Source organism: Rhinolophus ferrumequinum, chromosome 5 (genome assembly GCF_004115265.2).
Source record: "Rhinolophus ferrumequinum isolate MPI-CBG mRhiFer1 chromosome 5, mRhiFer1_v1.p, whole genome shotgun sequence".
Lineage (NCBI taxonomy): Eukaryota > Metazoa > Chordata > Mammalia > Chiroptera > Rhinolophidae > Rhinolophus > Rhinolophus ferrumequinum.
Window position 1 is genome coordinate 41,334,867 of NC_046288.1, and position 20,688 is coordinate 41,355,554.

Genomic DNA, 20,688 nt, shown 5'->3' on the forward strand with positions numbered 1-20,688 from the left:
TTTTGGAATGAACAGATTAATTCTGAGTGCTAGAGATTATTTTTCTGCTATTATTCAAAATCAACACTTACTTAAATTATTACTAAAATAACGCCGTATTCTGGATATATTATTTTAATCACAATCACACGTAAATATTTTAACAAAGGTATTTGTTTGCATTTTTGAATCATTTTATTTCAAAGGTAAATATTACTTAAATATTTTTAAATTTTGAAGTCAGAAAAAATTAAGCTATATACATTATTCCTTTTCTATTTATAAAAGCAATGAGTAGGAATTTTAAATTTTAAATCAAATAGCCCAAAAGAAAACACATTGTGCTAATAATTAAGGGAGAACCTCCTGTTTTGACAAACTGGATTATAGTCTCAATAGTTCCTACTCAGTCAAAGTATACATGATTTCCAACAATTTACTACTGTAACTTTAAAAACATGCTTTTCTTAGTATTAGCATGTAATAAATACAAGTGTTATCAAAGTCTGCATGTTAAATACTCATGTAATTTCCAACGTCTATAAAGAAAACTTGCACTGCACTGAATACTTTGTGAGATGTTTCTATTTGGGGTCTATTTTACTAAGAAGGCATTCTATTGATGCTTCACTACCATAATCATTTCCTTGTTTAAACTGGATCACTTAATGTGTCACAGTCATTAAAAGTCTGATAGTATAAAATAGTAAAAAAGAAAAAAACAGGAATTGAATTTCACCTAAATATATGAACTACATGTGTGCACTCTCTCTTAGGAGGAGTCTCTATTCCTTATTATTTTTATTTGAGAATGTCATAGAAGTCACAGGGTTGTACATAAGATAAAAAATGATAATTAATTGAATAAAAATACAAAGCCTACAAAAAATAATAAATTTACCAATAATTTGTTTTCAAATGTGAAAAGATATTTGCCACTAGATATGTGAAATGAAACAAAAAACCACAAAGCTGAATAATAATTATTCCTTACTTCAGGGAGAGCTCTGCTGGTCTGGCACAGTACCTCTGAGTAGAGCAAACTGCTCATTTTATATAGGGTTTGGCAGGAAGTACGTATTAGTGGACTTTCAGAGGCTTAGAAGCATGTTACCGGGACGGCCATCATCTACTGGCTGGCTTGCAAATTCTGCCCACTAAGGCGAGATGCAGTTGATTGGCTACACTGACTTAAAACCAATTCTAAAGAACTGTCATTTATTGTGTAAGTAGGTTTAAAACTGGTTCTGGAGACTAATTATTACCATGGCCATATAAGAATGAGTCTTTTCCTAGGAGTTTGGGAACTTCTTTTATTTTCTGAAGGTAAGCACAGAAACCAACATACACATAGACACACACACACATACATACATACATACTAGTCATGGTTTTATAACCACATTTCAAGAAATTTCAATAAAATATAGCAATATTGTCAATGTTGAAGGGAAACACCTTTTGCTTTATATTAACTTAGTCATTACGTGATCTATTGCAGGATCTGGAAATTCAAAGATGAATATGAAAAGCAACAACCAGACGCTTTTATAGCAGTGTTATTCAAAGTAGATCTGGTCCACAAACTTTTTTTTTTTACAGGTCTGCAATGAGGTTAAGTACAAAAATAGAGGGTTTAGAAACTTTTATAGCAAAGTTACACCTGACAGAGTAATTTTATATCTGTTGAATCTAAATTAAAAATTTGTACTTTTTGTGTCCTTTTTTCATTTCATTTTTCTAGTAATTCATTTTTGTTGTCTTTTACCAAAGTAATTGGTTTACAAACTAGTCTTTCACCAGAGAGTTTGAGAAACACTACTTTATAGGACTCAAGAAAGGCGGATATCCACAACAGATGAGCCTGTGTTACGTTTTGCTACTAAGATACATGCAAAAGGAATGTGTATCACACACCAAGCAAATGCATAAATACCTGCATCAAAATTTGAAGAATGGTGTTGGCGGCTTAAAAGAAAGTCCCTCAGAAGATAATACAGCACACTTAAAAAAGGCTCCACTATTAATCCTCCATCGTCAATCTAGATGAATTAGATTATACTACATGGAAACACAGATGACTCAGATAAAAACTGCTTCAAAAGAGTCAGACCCTAAATGTGAAGAAATTTAGGAATACCTTAGCCAATCTATCTCTTGTATTTTCCTTTTTCAAAAAAATATATATGTAAGAGTATTTTAATTAAAAAAAAAATTATCTAAAGTAACCCACCCCCCAAAAAGAGGAATAAGATACGACATAATTCCTACCATTAAGGAGCTTAAATCATCTATATGGAACAAAAACATAATAATAATGTGGTGAAGGCAATAGCAGAGAGATATACAAAGTATTATCAGAGAAGCTAAATTAGCTTGGGTGACCAAGAAGGATCCCCATTAAATGTGATAGCTCACACGTACTCAGAGTTCCCACTCACTCTATCCAACTACTATAAACAAGTTTCACACATTCTACTTTCTAAATTTCTTTCACATTGTTGCCCGCCCTACTTCTCCAGCCACACTTTAGTCACAGGTCCATCAGCTCACAGCTGTTATTACAGCCTCCTAACAGCCTTCTCTCACCAACACAGCATTCTTACTGCTGCCAGCTATTCCCAAATTCAAATCTAATCATATCACCTCAATACTTAAAAACTTCCATAGTTAATGTAAACAATTGGATACAAACTACATGACCTCTACTTTGTAAATATGCATAGGTGCTAGGTTTCAACTGCTCAGTAGGTACCAACTGCAATTGCTGTTTTGTAATCAATTAATGAAACAATTCGAAAAACCTCTATTTATTACAGATAAATTTGTGGAGGAAAATAAGGAAACATAAGTTTAAAGTGGGCCACAGAACATTAAGGCATGGGCCATACCAGGTACATTCCCCAAGCTCTTCAAACTGTAAGAAGAAAAATGACGAAATATAGACTGTTATTACAGCTAACTTGTCTATTTTCACTAGGTTATATATTCTTGTACAGTAATGGGCCGCATAACATTTCAGTCAATGATGGACTGCATATATAATAGTGGTATGCCATATACCACTGGTAGGCTATACCATCTAAGTTTGTGTAAGTATCCTTTCTTATTCACACCAAGATGAAATCACCAAACAATGCATTTTTCAGAATGTATCCCCAACGTTAAGTGACACATGACTGTATATTATAAACATTTTTATGATGCTTTAAAGTCTCTTACATAATGATACGGTACACTTGTTGATTTTATAGAACCTAAGAAGTAGCAGGCTATCACAGAAATAACAGTTGAGTTAGGTAGTAGTAGAACTGGATTTTACCAACTATATTATTGGGAAATTATCTAATCTCTCAGAGTCTCAGTTTCTTCATTTATAAAAGCACAGAGTTGGTATAGGTCAGGGGTCAGCAATCTCTTTCTGTAAATACTTTAGGCTTTATGAGCCATCCAAACTCTGTCACTACAGTTGACCCTTCAACAACATAGATTTGAACTGCTCCCACTTAACACAGGATTTTTTTTTGTTTTCAATTGACCTGGGTCAACAGTTAAGTTCAAGGGTCAAGTCCACAACTCCATGGTTGGGAATCTGCAAATGGGAGTAGGTTAAACACAGATTTTCCACTGCCTCCTGCTGGGAGGTTGGTGCCTCTACCCTCCATCCTTATCAACTGTACTCAATTATGACACTGTAGTAGGAAAGCAGCCATAGACATACATACAGAAATGATTATGGCTGTGTTTCAATAAAGCTTTATTTACAAAACCAGCAGCAGCACGCTGGGTTTGGCCTATGAGACCTTAGTTTTAGGTAATCACTGTTTACTTCTAGGTCCAAACTATGAGAGTACTTTTTTTCCATTTAAAATTATTTAGCTGTTGCCTGGCTTTTTAGAGACATTTGTTAGCCATATCTAACACAAGGCTCATAAACTAGAGGTTAATAGACTTCAGAGCTAGACAGTTTTGGGATTCCCTATTAACTGTGTAGCCTTGGGCAAGTCCCTTAAAACTGAGTCTCAGCTTTCTTGTAAGGTTGTTTTGAAGGTTAAATGAGGTAAACTATGTAAAGTACTTACCCTATATTTAGTACACAGTAAGCATTCCATAAATGGACATTATTACTTTTATAAATGATGTGATCCTGAGTCCTTGATCAGGAACACAATCCTCCAACCAACATTTCTTCCAGCAAAGAAATAAAATATGCTTTATAATGCTCTACATTCTAATGCATTTTTCATTACAGCAAAAGAAGAGAATTGGCTATACTACCATAACTCTGCCTTTTTATTTTTTAATGAAAACAGTCAGCATTAGTTGAGTGCTTACTTATAAGCTGTACGGTCTTGGTTAAGTTATAAAACTTCTTCATCTGTAAAAATGAAGAACAATACCAACTTCATAGGATTGTTATAAGGATTACATTAGTTAATATGTTGTCTGACATATAAGTTATGTAAGTAATTTCTGTGTTTTTTTTTTAGTTAGAAACTTCACACTTATTCATTTCAATCCTCAGGACAATCTAAACAGGTATTATTCCCATATTTACAGTTGTGGATAATGAGGCTCAGAGAAATTAAGAAACCTACCCAAGATCACACAACTATTAAGTGGCAATGCCCAGGACTCGACACAGGATTGCCTCATGACAAAGCCAAAACTCAACACTAGGCCAAGGATGGTATTAACTATATCTTTGTATGGGAAATTTAACTGTATCTTCATACAGTATGTAAAAATTACTTTATGAAAACTAAAATACAGGTATTAACAATATTCTGCCCATACAAAAAAAGGTTTTTGAATTTTTAAAAGCTCGAGTAAGAGAATACACATAAAAATCACTGATTTTCTTAAAGTGATAGTATTCCCAGAGGTAAAATTTTTGCTAAAGTGATTCTTCTTTGTTTTCCATGTCCAATTAATGTAACTGAAACTCTCATTATTAAAGTAATAAGCAATCCTCTGCATTAAAATAACTCAAGATGCAGCACAGTGATTTATCCTTCATACATATAGTACTATGCAAATGCTGGCATTCATCTCTATTTAATTTTTGGGATGTATATAGACCTCTCAGATGATTTTTATAAAGAACAAATCTAGAGAAGCAAACACAGTTCTGTTACTTTATTCTATAAATCCCCAAGTATTGATTTAGAACCTTGAAATTTGAGAAGTATACAGTTTTCAATTGAAAAACCTGACCAATATCAACAGAAAAAAGAAAAAAAGAAGATCTTAAAGAAAAAGACAGAAAGACATTACTCTGCTAGACAGATTCATTCACAAATTTGTATAACATCAAATTTGTATTGATCCGCCTCATACTCTTCAGACCTCGTGACTACTAGTACTTGCAACTGACCCAGAAACAGAAGTTGGCTTCACATTGCAAAGCCTTATAGCCCAGCAACCTATCACTAACAAGGAAAATAGGGCAGTTTGATATACCTTACTTTCAAACTCTTATTACATGAATGAGCTCTATCTAACCTAATTCAGAAATTCCCCAAATATCAAATAAGATTTATTTTAAATATTATAAATTCAAATTAGAAATTGTAATCTAATCTACATAAGCTGATTGTAAATTCCATATTCTTTCCAAGTCAGCAAGATTGAAAGTCAAAATGATCACCTATTTGCATTCAATGTCACTTTCCACTCTGTGCTATATAAGGATATTTTACAACAAATATACTATATAAATATCATCATCTAGTTTGTAAGATAAAATACTTAATTTTCTTTAGCATTTGGTGTTTTGTTGAGAAAAGAAAAAAATGTCCAAATTTGAGAACAAACCAAATTATCTTTTAGCATTTCAAAATAATATTCTAACATGCTAGATTGTATTAGGGTGCCATTCTTTACTAAGTATTCTATTGCCCATCAAGCTTGGGGAGGGAAGGAGTGGAGAGTTATCTGCCTAATGATAACGATCAGTCATTGGAGTCATCTCCAGGTATAAGAAGCAGCACTATTATTCACATGAACATATCATATCATAAATATCAACCTCTAGTTCTGGAAGAAAATTGGCACTCACAGTGCTTCAAAAATTACCTCTTCACTTTCATTTCTCAAAAAACTAATTTTGGGGGCAGACGGGTGGCTCAGTTGGTTAGAGTGCGAGCTCTGGGCAGCGGGGCTGCCAGTTCGATTCCCACATGGGCCAGCGAGCTGCGCCCTCCGCAGCTGGAATGAAGTCAATGAGCTGCTGCTCAGCTCCCAAGTGGCCAGATGGTTCCGTTGTTTGGAGCATGGGCTCTCAACCACAAGGTTGCCGGCGGGACTCCTCGACTCCCGCAAGGGATGGTGGGCTCCACGCCCGGCAACTAAGATTGAACACGGCACCTTGAGCTGAGCTGCTGCTCCGCTCCTGGATGACTCAGTTGGTTGGAGTGCATCCTCTCAACCACAAGGTTGCTGGAATCCAAGGGATGGTGGGCGGCGCCCCCTGTAACTAATAATGGCAACTGGACGGGGAGCTGAGCTGCGCCCTCCACAATTAAGATTGAAAGGACAACAACTTGGAAAAAGTCCCAGAAGTACACACTGTGCCCCAATAAAGTCCTGTTCCCCTTCCCCAATAAAAGAAAGGGAAAAATTTTGAAGATAATATGCAAAATATCTAGAAAAAAAAATCTGCCTAGATAACTGAAGCTAATGGTCCTTAGAACCTTTGAGGGGAGGATGGTCAAGTACCCCTTTTGAACATGTTGAATGCTGTGGGTCTTCTCCCCAGAAAAGTACTGTACAGATATGCACAGAGCTCATACTCTTGGAAGACCATTTTTTGGGCGCACCCATAGAGCAGGGTGTGCTCTATAAGAACCAGAGAGATGAAGTAGAAATTTTTCCAAAGTTCCTTTGACCCTCTTCCATAGTTTTACCTCTGACTCACAAGAACTAACTAAATCTCATGTACAGTCAACCTTTTAAAAAAAGTTTGATAGTATTTACATAAGCAGTATTCACCAGAAAACAAGCTATACTGGCAGTGTTTTAAATAACAGAATGTGACTAGTGATATGAATGAGCATATGTTGGGTTGGTGAAAGCCACAATTACTTTTGCACCAACCTAATAATACATTACACTATAAAATTATTTCTCTTAATATTTAGTCCCCTATTTACAGCTAAGGAAATAAAGATTCAGAAAATAACTTGCCATGGTCACATAAACAACAGATGGAGAGCTGGGATTCTAATACAGAATTGACTAGTTCCAGAACTAAGCTCAGTTCATTATTATATCTCGATGCTTCCACAAAAGCGCCTCAGATAGAGAAAACAGATTTTTTTTTTCAAAAAAAGCCTAATGGGTCACATATTATTGTAGCTATATCTTGATATCAATAAAGAAAAGTTAATATAACAAAAATGTCCCATTTCCTCTTGCTTCATTGGTTAACATCAAACATGTTTTTCAGAAAAATGAAGAAATAGTCAAGCTAAGGAGTTTTAGGGCTGAAAAATATGATACTTTGCTATTCTATGAAGCATTCTCCTTTATCTCTTTTTTTTTTTTACTTGTTACTCATTTTTTTTTTTAATTTATTGGGGTGACAATTGTTAGTAAAATTACATAGATTTCAGGTGTACAATTCTGTATCACATCATCTATAAATTACATTGTGTGTTCACACCCAGAGTCAGTTCTCCTGCCATCACCATATATTTGATCCCCCTTACCCTCATCTCCCACCCCCCAACCCCCTTACCCTCTGGTAACCACTAAATTACGTTCCCCAGATTAATTTTCAAAACCCCTTGGCCATCTTGTGGTTACTGATTGTTTTCTAATCCCCTCACCTTCCCCCTTACCCCCAACCCCCCCGCCCATCTAGCAACCCTCAGTTTTTCCTCTTTGTCTCCAAAACTGTTTCTGATTAGTTCATTCACTTATTCTTTTCTTAAGATTCCGCATATAAGTGAGATCATATGGTATTCGTCTTTCTCTGTCTGACTTATTTCACTCAACATAATGTTCTCTAGGTCCATCCATGTTGTTGCAAATGGTAAGATTTCCTTTATCTCTTTACTTATTAATATACAAACAAATGATTGGTGAAAATTCAAAAATAAGAAACCAAAGTTTAAATATCCAATTTAAAACAGAAAGCTATTTGAAATTAACTTTCAGGATGTTCAAAATATTCCCTTTAATCTTTTAAAACTGACAGTTCTCTACAACTTTTAAAAGTTCTGGACTTTTTTTTTAAAGGGTCATTTGTCTAAAGCCACAGAATGTACAACACCAACAGTGAACTCTACTGGAAACTCTGGACTTCGAGTAATAATAATGTATTACTGTAGGTTCATCAATTGCAACAAATTTACCATTCCAGTGTGGGGATTTTTGATAGTTGAGAAGACTGTGCACATGTGGCACAGGGCAGGGGGCATGTGGAGGCAGAGGGTGTATGAGAAATCTCTGGACCTTCCACTCAATTTTGCTATGAGCCTAAAACTGCTCTAAATATAAACTCTATTTTGAAAAGGGGGTGGCAGTGTCAAAACTTATCTACCTCACTTTCTTCTTAACAAATGAGGAAATACTGTTTTTCAAAATTACCTTCACTGACTGTGAGTTAAGTTTCCTGCCAGGAAACAGAACGTGAAGTTACTACAGAATATATTGTTGTGTTAGAAAGCTATGATAGTAATCATATCAAATGCTAAAAGAATTAGCAGCTTTAAATGTTAATATGAAGCTAAAAGCAATTGTTGAAGTACAGTATCCTGAGATTCTTTTTATACTTATGTTAATACTCTTGATATCTTAAAGGCAACCTATAAAAAGTGACTAAAAGTTTGAAGTGGGTCATGCATGGGTTGATTGAACTAAAAGGGGCGCCAGTAGGAGGAAAGCAGCAGCCAATGAAAAAAGCCACCGCCAGGTAGAGGTACTCCGCTCACCCAAGTCTACCCTCTGGCAGGATCAAGACGTGAGGGAAATGGAGGAAGAGGATTTTCTCAAAGAGGGAGAATGAAGAACAACAAGAGTCTGACAACTATCAACTTATGCAAGAGAAAAGCAATGCAAAAAAGTGCAACCAGCAGATAAAATATTTGTATCATCCCAGGTTCTGTCAAGAACCTTTCCCCAAAGAACCCTCCCGAAGTGGTAACATCAGCATAGGGGAAAGGGCCAAACATGGTTATGCTATTAAAGCAGATTAAAAGGAATAAGGAGAAAAGTTCCATTTTCTACAAAAAGTCATCTGATTAAATGCTGCCAAGTGGGAAAATATAGAAGAAAAAGCTTTTCAAACCCAGGCGCCTAGACGTGTACAAATCCAGTAAGGACAAGGCCCCGGCTAGAAAACTCCAACTACGTGTGTAGACAAATTGTCCTCCCCAAAGAAACCAGCAAGATAACTAAGCCCAGGACCGACGGGAAGGAGGAAAGAGCTGCCATCGCGGCAGTAGAACAACTCCATTGAGCAGCTGCATCGGTTGAAAGAGGCTGCGGTTTCTGATGTCATACCAGGAGACACTCTTCCACACCGTCTCCACTACCGCGGGAAGTACACCTGGCGCCGGCAGAAGCCCCCGGTACCAGCAAGGATGACCCGCAGCGGGCCCCGCCGAGGGGCAAGCCCCGGATGGAGGACTAACACCCCCTTTTCCTCCCCAGTACCTGCCAAGTCCCTGACAGGCAACAAGCTCCTCGAGCAAGCAAGTACCCGCCAGGAGGCTAAGCCCCCAAGGTGGCAGCTAGTCCCCGCGCAGCAGGGCCGGGACACAGCAACCCCCCCGCCCCGCCCCCACAGCTGTGAGTCCCAGGGGCGTCCAGCCACCCTTCCCGGACCCGAACCGGCTTCAGACTCACGCTTCATTCCCTGGATACCGCGAAGCACCTGCCTGCCCTTCTCTTCTCTGAAAGATCGACAGGAGCGCGCTAAGTGGTGCCGGCGAGGGGGACAGAGCCAGAGGCTGGGGTTCCCCTCGTGGATCGCGACCCCGTTCCTTCCACCAAAGGGGGCGACCGAAACCGTGCAGCGCTTTAATGGGCCCAAACCCTCCAGCTGTGGAGTTTGGGATACTGCTCGCGTAGGGGCTGGAGTATCCCGGCGCCTAAGGCGCGGGCCCGGAGGCGTTACGATTTGCAGTTGGGGTGAACGAGGGCTCGGCGTGAGCGCACCGCACAAAGGAGCCGGGAGTGAAGGCGCACGAATATCCGGTTACCTTGGTCCTCAGCTAGTCCCTCCGATGGCTTCTCCCTGGCCTCTCCCAGGCAGCCGTTGTGCTGGTACGTTCCCGCAGCCCAGAGCTGCGCGACACCAGCCCCGCGTGAGCACAGGGGACGCGCGCCCTCCTGCGCGGCCCCGCCGAGCCCCCGCCGGAGCCCGGCGCCCTCCCCGCTTGGCCCCCGAGGGCTGCGCTTCAGGGGCGGGGCGAGGAGCGCGCTCGGGGCCTGCGCACAGTACTCTGGGAAGTGTGGGGTGTGATCGCCTCCCCTGTCCCCAAGTCATCGCCGCCCTAGCTCACTCGTGGGCGGCGGGATTCTTCAGGGGCCTGAGAAGTGTTATCCTGCTGGGATAAGGCCGGCCACTGCCGAGCGGAAGTCCTCAAAAGTCAATTGAATAGGACGCTGCATTAATAGCTCTGGAGGACGCTGCGTGAATACCTCTGGAGTTACCAGTTTCTTCATTTCCATGGCAGTACAAATTTTATTTTTATATCCACCAAGTTCCCTTATGCACGTGTTCTTATGTCTTTAAAAAAGAAGGCTTGTACTTTTATTCTAATATCACTTTCTCTATATGCTGTACAAAGGATACACAGAACAGCTTGTGTTTATAAACTCATACCCACAGGTTATAAACCTACGGAAGCAGTGTATTAACCTAAGCACTTGCTGCTAAAAACCAATCCAAATAAAAATGATGTTGAAATAAAACAACTTTTTAATGAAGTCAGTGAAATGAAGGTAGGTAGAGATTGAGAGCCAGCAAAGGAAAAATTTTGAAAGAAAGATACTCCCTTAAGTGTGTCTTTTGTTATAGCAACCTCAAGCTTCCACAACCATACGAATCTATTGCAAAATAATTCAACCCTAAGTATATTTATGAGTTATTAACACACAGGTTTATATTGATTTTGCTAGAAAAGAGCTTTTCTTACATTTACATCTTATGCAAAAACCCCAAAAGGACTATTTGAATTTGAAATTTCATTTATGTAAAAGAAAATCACTTCCTTTTTTTACGTAGCAGAAATAGAAATAAATAATTCTTAGTATTTCAAAATATTTCTCTTCAGACCATATTTTTGCTAACTTAATACAAATGCCCTTAGAAAAATATTTCAAGACCAGTTTTAAAGTGTGCACCAAAAAAAAAAGGTAAAATTTGTTGGAAGCACGATGTAATACAATATGTATTTAATAAGACCATGTCCTAATAGAATTTTTTTTATAATCTGAACTTTTCTTTTTAGTCATGTATGCAGTGTTTCCTTTAAAAAGCTTATGGAGCAGATCTCCTTTTTCTCTGCTAATTGACATACACAAACAATAGACTACTTGTAGTTACTAAGTACATCAAATAAATACACACAATACTTCCATATTGTTATTTATATATTCAGGAATATGCATTGAGCATCTTTATGTACCAGACCCTGAGCTAGGAACTGGGAAATACACAGTGAAGAAAACGGAATAGTCCCTGCACTGGTGGAGACTTAAGATCTAGTGGGAGGAGACAGAGAACTAAACAGATAATGAGAAGTAAAAAGGCATGCATAGGGTGGCCATGGGAGTGGGGAACATATAAGTTACACCAGTGTAGAGCTTTTTATTGGGAGAAGGGAGTCAGGCAAAAGTTCTGAAAATTAAAGGAAATTCTCAAAGCAAGTGACAAACGGGGCGGGGGGAAGTCCTGACCTAAAAAAATGATATATCCACAACAATGCTCTCAAGTAATTATTTTTTAAAAATATATATCTTACAAAACAAGATATACCTTAATGGGGTCTAGGACATTCTACCCCAAAATATGGCACCTTGGCATATTGAATATTTTTATGCTGAAGGAATTTAATACAACAGAAGCAAGAATGTCACTCTGCATCGTCCACCCTCACCCTGATTCCCCACAAGTCATTAAAACTCCTATGTAAAAAGTACCCTCCCCTGTACTGGGAGGAAAAAAGACATAGTTATCACCAGAGGTGGAATTTAGGGCTGTATAAACAAACCTTGTTAAACTAACCCTTATCTTCCTACATACTTCTTCACCATTTACTAACCTTAGCCCAAACCTTTTTGTCTTGTCAATGCTTCACAAATTTTTTTCTTTGTCTACAAGGTGTAAAAGCTTCCTGCTCTGGTCATCTCTTTGGGTCTTCCTTCTCTTGTGAATGCTCCCATGTACATGTAAAAATTCAATAAAATTTGTATGCTTTTATCCTGTTAATCTGTCTTTGTGAGTTTAATTTACAGATGCAGCCAGGGACTTTAGGAGGTTCAAAGAAAACTTTTTCCTCCCCTACAACCTCAACTAAAAGAAAAGAACACACATTTCCTAAATCTGACAAAAAGTATCTTCTTAGCTTTTATTCATTGCTCTCTGGCTCCATTTGAGAATAAACAGGACTGGCCCTTAAGTAAGGATCTTTCATTAGAAACTCCTTCTCTTCCCTAATGTCCCATAAATTAAAACTGGAAAGTATCTGATATCTGTTGGCTCATTGTCTGTTGCACTTTCCTCCAAATAAACTGCAATGTTTTAACCTCAATTGACATTTGTATTTTAAGTCTTTATCTCTAATCCTGGAATAAAAGGCTTTATAATCTCCAAAGGCATTTCAGATGTGGCCTGCAGAGAGATTTGGAAAGATTAATGAAAAGGACAATTTTATCTTCATTTGCAGTGGATACAAAGCTTGCAGCTAGAGGGCAAGTACCTGGCTGCCTGTCTGTGAAAACTTTCTTAAAAAGCCTGAACACCACCAGCAAGATCACGACTCCCTGTGCAAGTCAGAGTCACTGGCCTGCAGTTAACCTTTCCTCCTCCTCCTCAACTCCTGTCTCATTATCTTCCTCCACAGCCACCCTTTCCTGTGATGCTTCAGCTTCTCTTAACAACAATCACTTCCTGCCTTCTGCCCCACCACACGCTGGATGGCTGCATTTTCTGGCCTTGGCCCAGTGGCCCAGCTTAGGTTATTTTAGTTAGTTTACAACAGTTATGTCATCCATTACCCTTGCTATCAATCTGACATAGTTATCTCTAAAACTTTGCTGACCTTTTTTCATTCTCATCTCTGAAATATTTGAATTATCCTAATTTCTCTCTGGGCCTTTGTAATGTGTGCCTTCTCCCTCTTTGCCTGGCTAACTCCTGCTCACCATCCAATAGCAGCTTAGATACTGGTTTTTTTTTGCATCAGGAAGTCTTTTCTGGTTACAATACACCTCTATTCTGGGTTAGTGCCTTTTCGCGTATATGCTCACATTGCAACCTAGTTTTGTCCCTAAGGTAGCACTTATCGGTGAGCATTTTAATTGGTCATGTACTACTTCACTTGTCTGAAAGCTTCTTAAATAGAAAGTAGGAGTACAGTACTTGATCTATAATAGCTGTTTAGTAAGTACTTGGGCAATAAATGAATGGATATCAACTTGGTGCAATAAGGAAGGACTCAGCAAATATTTTCTGTGAAGGAACAGATATTGTGTTTTTCCCGAAAGTAAGACCTAGACAGACCATCATATGTAATGCATCTTTTGGAGTAAAAATTAATATAAGACACAGTCTTATTTTAAGACCGGATATAATAATATAATATAATGTAATGTAATGTAATGTAATATAATATAATATAATATAATATAATATAATATAATATAATATAATATCGGGTCTACATTAATTTTTGCTCCAAAAGACGCATTAGAGCTGATGGTCCGGCTAGGTCTTATTTTCAGGGAAACACAGTAGAAAATATTTTAGGTTTGCAGACCATAAGGTCTCTGTTGCAACTATTCAACTCTGCTTCCTAAAGGATGATGACTAGTTCTCACTGAATTTGTATGACAGAAATTGTATTCAAAATTTGAGTGGAAGGAGTGGGGGTGCAGTATTGTGCTAGAGGACAATACTTGAGGATATGTTTCCATAGCAGATACACTGTTCTTCTTTAGAGTGATTATTTATTTTGGGCACTTTGGGGTTGGTTTGGTGGATGGAGCTAAAAGAGAAGGCATTCTTGGTATGGCCACTGATAATTCAGTTTGTGCACTAAATCATTTCTTTTGAAAATTACTTGTGTTGGTGAGTTGTTTAATGTATAATTTAATCTGGGGTTGTTTTTTTCTTTCCATTTTTAACATTTCACTTTGCTATTCCATCCCGCCCAAGTCAAACTACTTTCCATTTCCCATGAACCTACCTAGACACCGTTGAGCTTTCAGGCTTCATGTGTGTGGGAGCTGTGGAATTCTCTCTAGAACAATATGTCAAAAGGATGACAGCAATTTGTCTCCATCCCTACCACACTCCAGAAGTGTTCTTATTTTAGTTATATATAAAAAAATACACTTAGAGAAACTTTGTTTTCCATTATCTATGTTTGAAACATGTGCAATACACTTCTGAGCAAAAATGTATCAATATATATGGTAAAAACTGGCAGAGTGAAACAAATGTAATTGTGTTTCAATTCCAATATGTATTGCAAATGTATGATGTCCACGAAAAGTACTTTTCTCATTAAGATGTAGATCTATATATACATTAGCTTTTTGATATCCTCTTCACATTCTCATAATGGAATCTCTCTCTGAAAAGTTTATTTTTGAATTTTTAAAAATTAAAGTAAACGCAGAATGGCAGATACTGCTAGCTGCTTAAATAGTATCTTCTTGCTTCTTCATTAATAAAATAATCCAGTTTTTTTTTTAATTTGGAGGATGACTATGTACCCATATAACAGATTATTTTTCATACTCCCTGATAGACTAAGTTCTATCCGTGAGATATAGGTACAAGTGTTGCATAGGATTTGGGGGATGGCTGCTTAAAGGGAACTGATTCAGTTTGGGGGTAGCTCTCTTATCTTTTTTCTTCTTGGAAGTAATGACTTAAATTTTAGCAGCCACCTTGGACTATGAGAAAGGAAAAGGTGTCTAAGCTACTGCTCCAACTTGATCAGTAACTAAGGGAACACAATACATTCCTAACCAAGGTGTTCCGTGGGGCTAGCCACATATACTTTCCAACAATTCCAATTAAAAAGATGAATGGTTATAGAAGGCAGTACGTCTTCTTCATATATCCTGATAGAAATGTAAAAATAATTGCTTCCAGACCCCTTCCCACAACTCCTGGCTCCAGGTGCTTGATGACCTTATCTTATCTGTACATTCTCTCCAACTGATGTCAAACTGTTCATCCTTAGATGTACGTAACTAAAACTGCTGATGCATGGCTGTATTTTTCTTTGTCCTCCTGCCTATGTAAACATACCCTCACTTTCCTAAAGTGAGAGCACTGTTTCAAGGTATCTTGGAACTTTATTCTCCGACAATGTTCTCAGATGGGCTCAAATAAAATTTTCTTTTTTAAATCTACAAACTTCAAGTCTTCTTTTTGTTGACAACTTCCTTTTGTTTGAAGGTGGAAGTCACGTATAGGATGGTAGAAAAATGACAAGAGGAGCCTGAGTCCCTGATGACCATTGAACCACCAAAACAGTATCACCACAAGCCTTGAGGGGTTGGAATTTCCAGTTGCAAAAAAAGATAATACTTGTTGCTGATGAACAACATGTGGCTGCTTCCTAATTTTGCAATAGGCACAGTGTCCTGCCCAGACTTGCAGGCTTTCTTTCCTAATTAATTAGCAATTTAGGATTGTTCTTTCACTGGGTCAGTGGAGAAAGAAGGTAAGACAGGAGCAATGAAGAAATCAGCAGTTGAAAACCACTGATTGAAAGAAAGAAACCAGTGGAGGAGAGACTATTCCATGACATGACTGCTATCCTACCCACGAACTGGACCTGGACTAAACTGGAGATTGCTTACTGAAAATCTCCTCAGAGACTGATCATAATCCACATTCATTCTGACATAAACCCGTACTTCTCCCCTGCCTCTTGCTATTTGCTGGCTCCTGGAACAGGCCATTGTTCTCACCTCGTCAAGCATGGAATTTCGTGTACTTCGTAACATTCATGTACTAGTACCTGTGACTATCCCCATTCTTTACCCAGTGTAATTCTCTGCTGCCTGTTAAGCTAGGGGATCTATTTCATCTTGCAGCTGCTCAAGACATGCCTTATATGTAAGTTTCCCCTAATGAATGCTACTAATTATCATATTGGAGTGGCCAGCTTCTATTTTCCGTCTTCCCCTACCCTTCAAATATGGACGGAGATTTTTCAGTCCTGGGACCTTTCCCTGGGTCTATGTGTATTAACAACCAGGGTTGAGTATCAGAGGAGGTATGTGAGTTTACTTCACTAGGCCTTGACTTGTTTGCACAGATACTCTAAGACAATACCTTGAGGTTATCATGTTGCAATCTTTTACCGATGATATAATTCTTCTCCGTAAATGGTTGCTGGCTGTCATGTTGCCACAATCTAGAACTCATACGCCCATAATCCTTGCACAGAGGGTGCAGAAAGAAGCTCAAATTTTCACATCCTCTTTGTAAGTAATTCTTTTTGGGAGTTTATAGGCCAACATTGAAAAAGAAAAATTGTTATGGCTGCATTTATTTTTCAAGGAAACAGAACCAGAAGATAAACTTTCGGCCAATTTCCTCAGAGGCAAAACTGGATGATACAATAGAATACCCTGTTTTTCAGCCTATTAGGGAGGTTTCAGTTGCTACTTTTATCAGCAGGTGAGACTTGAATCATAGAAACCCAAAGGGTAATTGAATATGTGCCTACCTGCTGGAGCTACCACACAAAGACTCTTCCTTTATGTCACAACTGTTTGAGTACAAAACAGATGAGGCCAAAAAAGCTCAGAAAGGAGACACGGTGTAATCACCTTTGCTGCCATTCATTGGCCAGCAGCCATTTACATGTCAGTTAAGAATTTTTAAACTTCATTCTGAATACTGTCCTCAAATCTGTAGTACTGTTTTTCTTTAGGAAAAAAATTAAAAAGATATGTCCATCTTACCTGCCTCTACTTCTCAACATGAACCTTTCCTCAAGCTCTACACAACGTTTCACTCTTTTCTCCTCTCACGGAGCCTATTTCCAGTCTTTCAGTCAGGCTGCTGTCAGAACACTCATGGTGTATTTAAGGAGCAATTTGAGGAAAATTTAACAAAGGTGTGGACAGGTTCTAGAAAACACTACAAGGAGGAGAGCAGTTACCAGAACCTGGAGAGGAGAGAAAGCTGTGTGTAGAGAGGCCTGCTGATTATAATAAAGCCGTGATAAAGGAAATCAGCTAACTTGGGGTGACCCTGCAAGAAGGGAGCTGGGATAGAAATACCCCAGACTCCCTCTCCTTCTCATTGACCTCAAGTGACACTGACAAAGGCTGCTGCTGGAAATCAGAGTTCCAGGAAGCCCATTAATTCTGTCCATAAAGGTCAGCTTTTCTGTCATACAGCAGGATAGAGAAGGGTGAAGAGGGATCTAGAGAGACAACTGGAAGATACTCAGCACACCTGCTTTTTACATTTTTGCTCATGCTGGGCTTATCACCTAGACTGCCCTCATTTTCAACTGTCATATAATCCTCTGGTCGGGTCTAGGATTCAGTGTATGACCTACTTTTAAACACAGAAATGTCTCTCTCCTCAGCATCTTTACCTGTATCACTCACACTGACATTTAATTATATACATCCTTTATTGCTACTTAAATGTTTCATATGTGTGTAAGTATTCTCTTATATTGTAAGCTCTGTGGACCAGAATTTATGAGTTACACTTCTTTTCCATTTCCAAGGCACCTGACACAGTGTTCAGCACAGAGCAGTTGAAGCAAATTGTAATCTTTTTAATTCCTTTCCTCTTTTTATCCCCACACCCTACCTGCCCCAAAGGAGGCTTATATCTTCATATTACTATGTGAGCACTCAAGGGGGGAAAAATCATTTAAAAATCAGTATTAGAAAGCACCAGAGAGCTAGATGTTAGGATTTTTTACAGAGCTGTGTGGGTAGCGGTGTTCCTGAAATACGGCGGAACCTAGGCATCCCTACGCAGACACCTGCAACTCTTTACCTGAGGGGGTTTTTCTATCTGCCTGACCAGCCCAAAGCCAGAGGGGGCTAGACATACTGGGAAGTTTACTATCTCCCCTCTCCCCACAAGCAGTTCTCAACCAGTGACTGTGGGGACAGAGCCAGGAGTGCAGTTTCCAGGCTCTCGGCCTCACGTGGAAAGGTGCTGGCTCAGGTAGTAAATGGCCATCAGCTGTGGCTAGCTGGCTGTCAGCTGTAACCAGTGAGCCAATGGCCACTAATATAACTGTCGTGGCTATGCTAGCAGCAAATGGGGGCTAGCAAGAGGATGGGGGCTGAGCTAGTAAGAGCGGATTGCAGTTAGCAAGGAGTCGGTCGGTTGGCAGGCAGAAAAGCGGACAGCAGGTCGCACGTCGTGTGAATCCAGCCTCCAGTGAGACTATAGTGGTGTGACTCCCTTATCTATGGCTCCGTGGGTGTTCCTTTTTGGCCTCACCGTGTCCTGCGTTCTTATGTGGGGAGCCGGAGCAGAGACCCCGCATGCCACCCCGCGTGACACATGGCGCATAGAGCAGGGTCTCACGCATGACAGTGACCAAAGGAAGTTGGTGACTAAAAATCACAGCAACCTCACCTACCTGGTTGGGGGCAATTCTTCTGCACAGTTTCACAGAATTCTCCAGGGCATTGAGCCCTGTTACCCACAGGGGTAATCCATCTGATAATGCACCCTTAATTAGCTTCCTTCCCTTTCTTCTCCCAACCCACCTCTGCTGTCAGTGCTTCTTGGAATCAGTTCTCAAATGAAATATTGAGTTAAATTCTGTTGGGTTTTTTTTTTTTGACTTAAATTCTTGTCTTTGGGTTTACCTCTAGAGTAGAATGATGTGATAACACCAGTGATATTCTACCCATTTGTGGCTGGAATATAAAAGGAACTGCTTTGCTTGATATAACTTCTCTGTCCCCATATTTTCCTTTTTCTTTGCTTTCATGATATCCAAACATATTTCTGAGAAAAATTACAAAGACATCTTTTAAGCTAAAAATAAATACTAGTGTTGTTTTATCTTCTAAGAAAAACATATGCTTACGGTTGAAAAATTAGAAAATAAAAATAACATTACTGTTCTGAAATAGCAACTGTTACTATCTTGCTGTGTATTCTTTTGGACCATTTTCTTTATATGAATTAATTTTTTTCTAAATTGGTTTTGCTTTTTTTCCTTAAAAATATATGCTGAATAACTTGCCAAGTCAAAAAAATATTTATATTTAACAACATTTAAAAATGCATGCAGAATGTTTCACTGTATGGACTTACTCCTAGTTCTTTTAATCAAGCTTTCATTTTTAAGTTTTAAGTTTTTCAGTTTTCAAAAAAAAAAAAAAATTACTAGGTTGTGTGACTTATAGCTAAATCTTCAAGATATTTCTCCAAAAGTGGAATTGCTACATCAGAAGTCACATAAATTCAAAAGATTTCTGATGTTTTACCCTAGAAGTGGCCCCTAGGAAGGTTTATACTCCTACGAGCAACGTATGAATGAGATTATTTATTTCCTGACAACTCTATCAACTTGACTTGCTTTTTGAAGTCTTTGCCAATATTTAATTTTATTTCTTTGATTAATGAGGATGAACTTTTTATTATTTCCATTGGTCATTCTTTTCCTTTTTTATGAACTGCCGTGTTTCTGTAAGTAAGGCCAGTTGTAGGAAGACGATGTTGCTGTAATAATAGATGAAAGTCATGCTGCTATTGCTCTTTGTTACTCAGCTGGTTACTCCTCCTCCATGAACAGGCCTAAGAGAGGCCTCTGACAGCTCATTGTTTCAGGTATCTAATTCACACTTAGGTTTAACCTTAAACCCTGTACCAATCACCTCACACATCAGTCTTTCCAGTAACACACTGGATCTCTCCACTGGCTTTCCTATTAATATTGGATTGCAACATGTTGAGTCCTGACTTCCAATCTGTTACTATTCCCAACTTCCTCAGGCCACCCAATTTCTCTTGGCCTCCAAAACTTGAAAATTTCTTTTTAATCTTTTTTCTGTTTTTGTACCCAAATCCAATCAAACATGATTTCACAGTTTCTTTGCTCACAACATCTCACAAGTTTTCTCCTAACACTTTATCTCTACAACCATGACTCTAATTTAAACCTATCACATTTTGTCAGAATGACTTCTCCCAATTCAGAGCTAATAGAGCTTTAAACATAAAAATTTTACTATTTAAAAATAATCAAATTTATCTGGCACTTACTGGCATATGTGTGTACATAAGGTAGAAAAGGCAATTAAATAAAAGAAGCCCTTTGTGGGCTCCTTGACAAACACATTCCCCTGTGTCCCGTAGGGGTAAACGCTATTCTGAATATAATGCTTACCATTCTCGCCGATTTCTTTGTAGTTTTACACTAGTTGCATTTATTTTAAATGTTTTTGAACTTTAAATAAATGTTATTATATGTATTTTTCTGCAACATGGTTTTCTTGCTCAACGTTGTA

The 20,688-nt window shown here is 38.5% G+C and overlaps 1 protein-coding gene across 2 annotated transcripts in view; it reads right to left on the reverse strand.

Annotated features, from left to right (window-relative positions):
* KLHL8 (kelch like family member 8) overlaps positions 1–10,504 on the reverse strand; it is a 65,771-nt gene extending 55,267 nt beyond the window's left edge. The window contains exon 1 of one of the 2 annotated variants that reach the window (XM_033105985.1): positions 10,191–10,504. The gene's annotated coding sequence lies outside the window, so the exon portion shown is untranslated. Of the gene's footprint in view, positions 1–9,834; positions 10,146–10,190 lie in introns of those variants that run through there. The other variant, XM_033105986.1, reaches the window with a different exon arrangement.
* Positions 10,505–20,688: the final 10,184 nt, after the last annotated feature.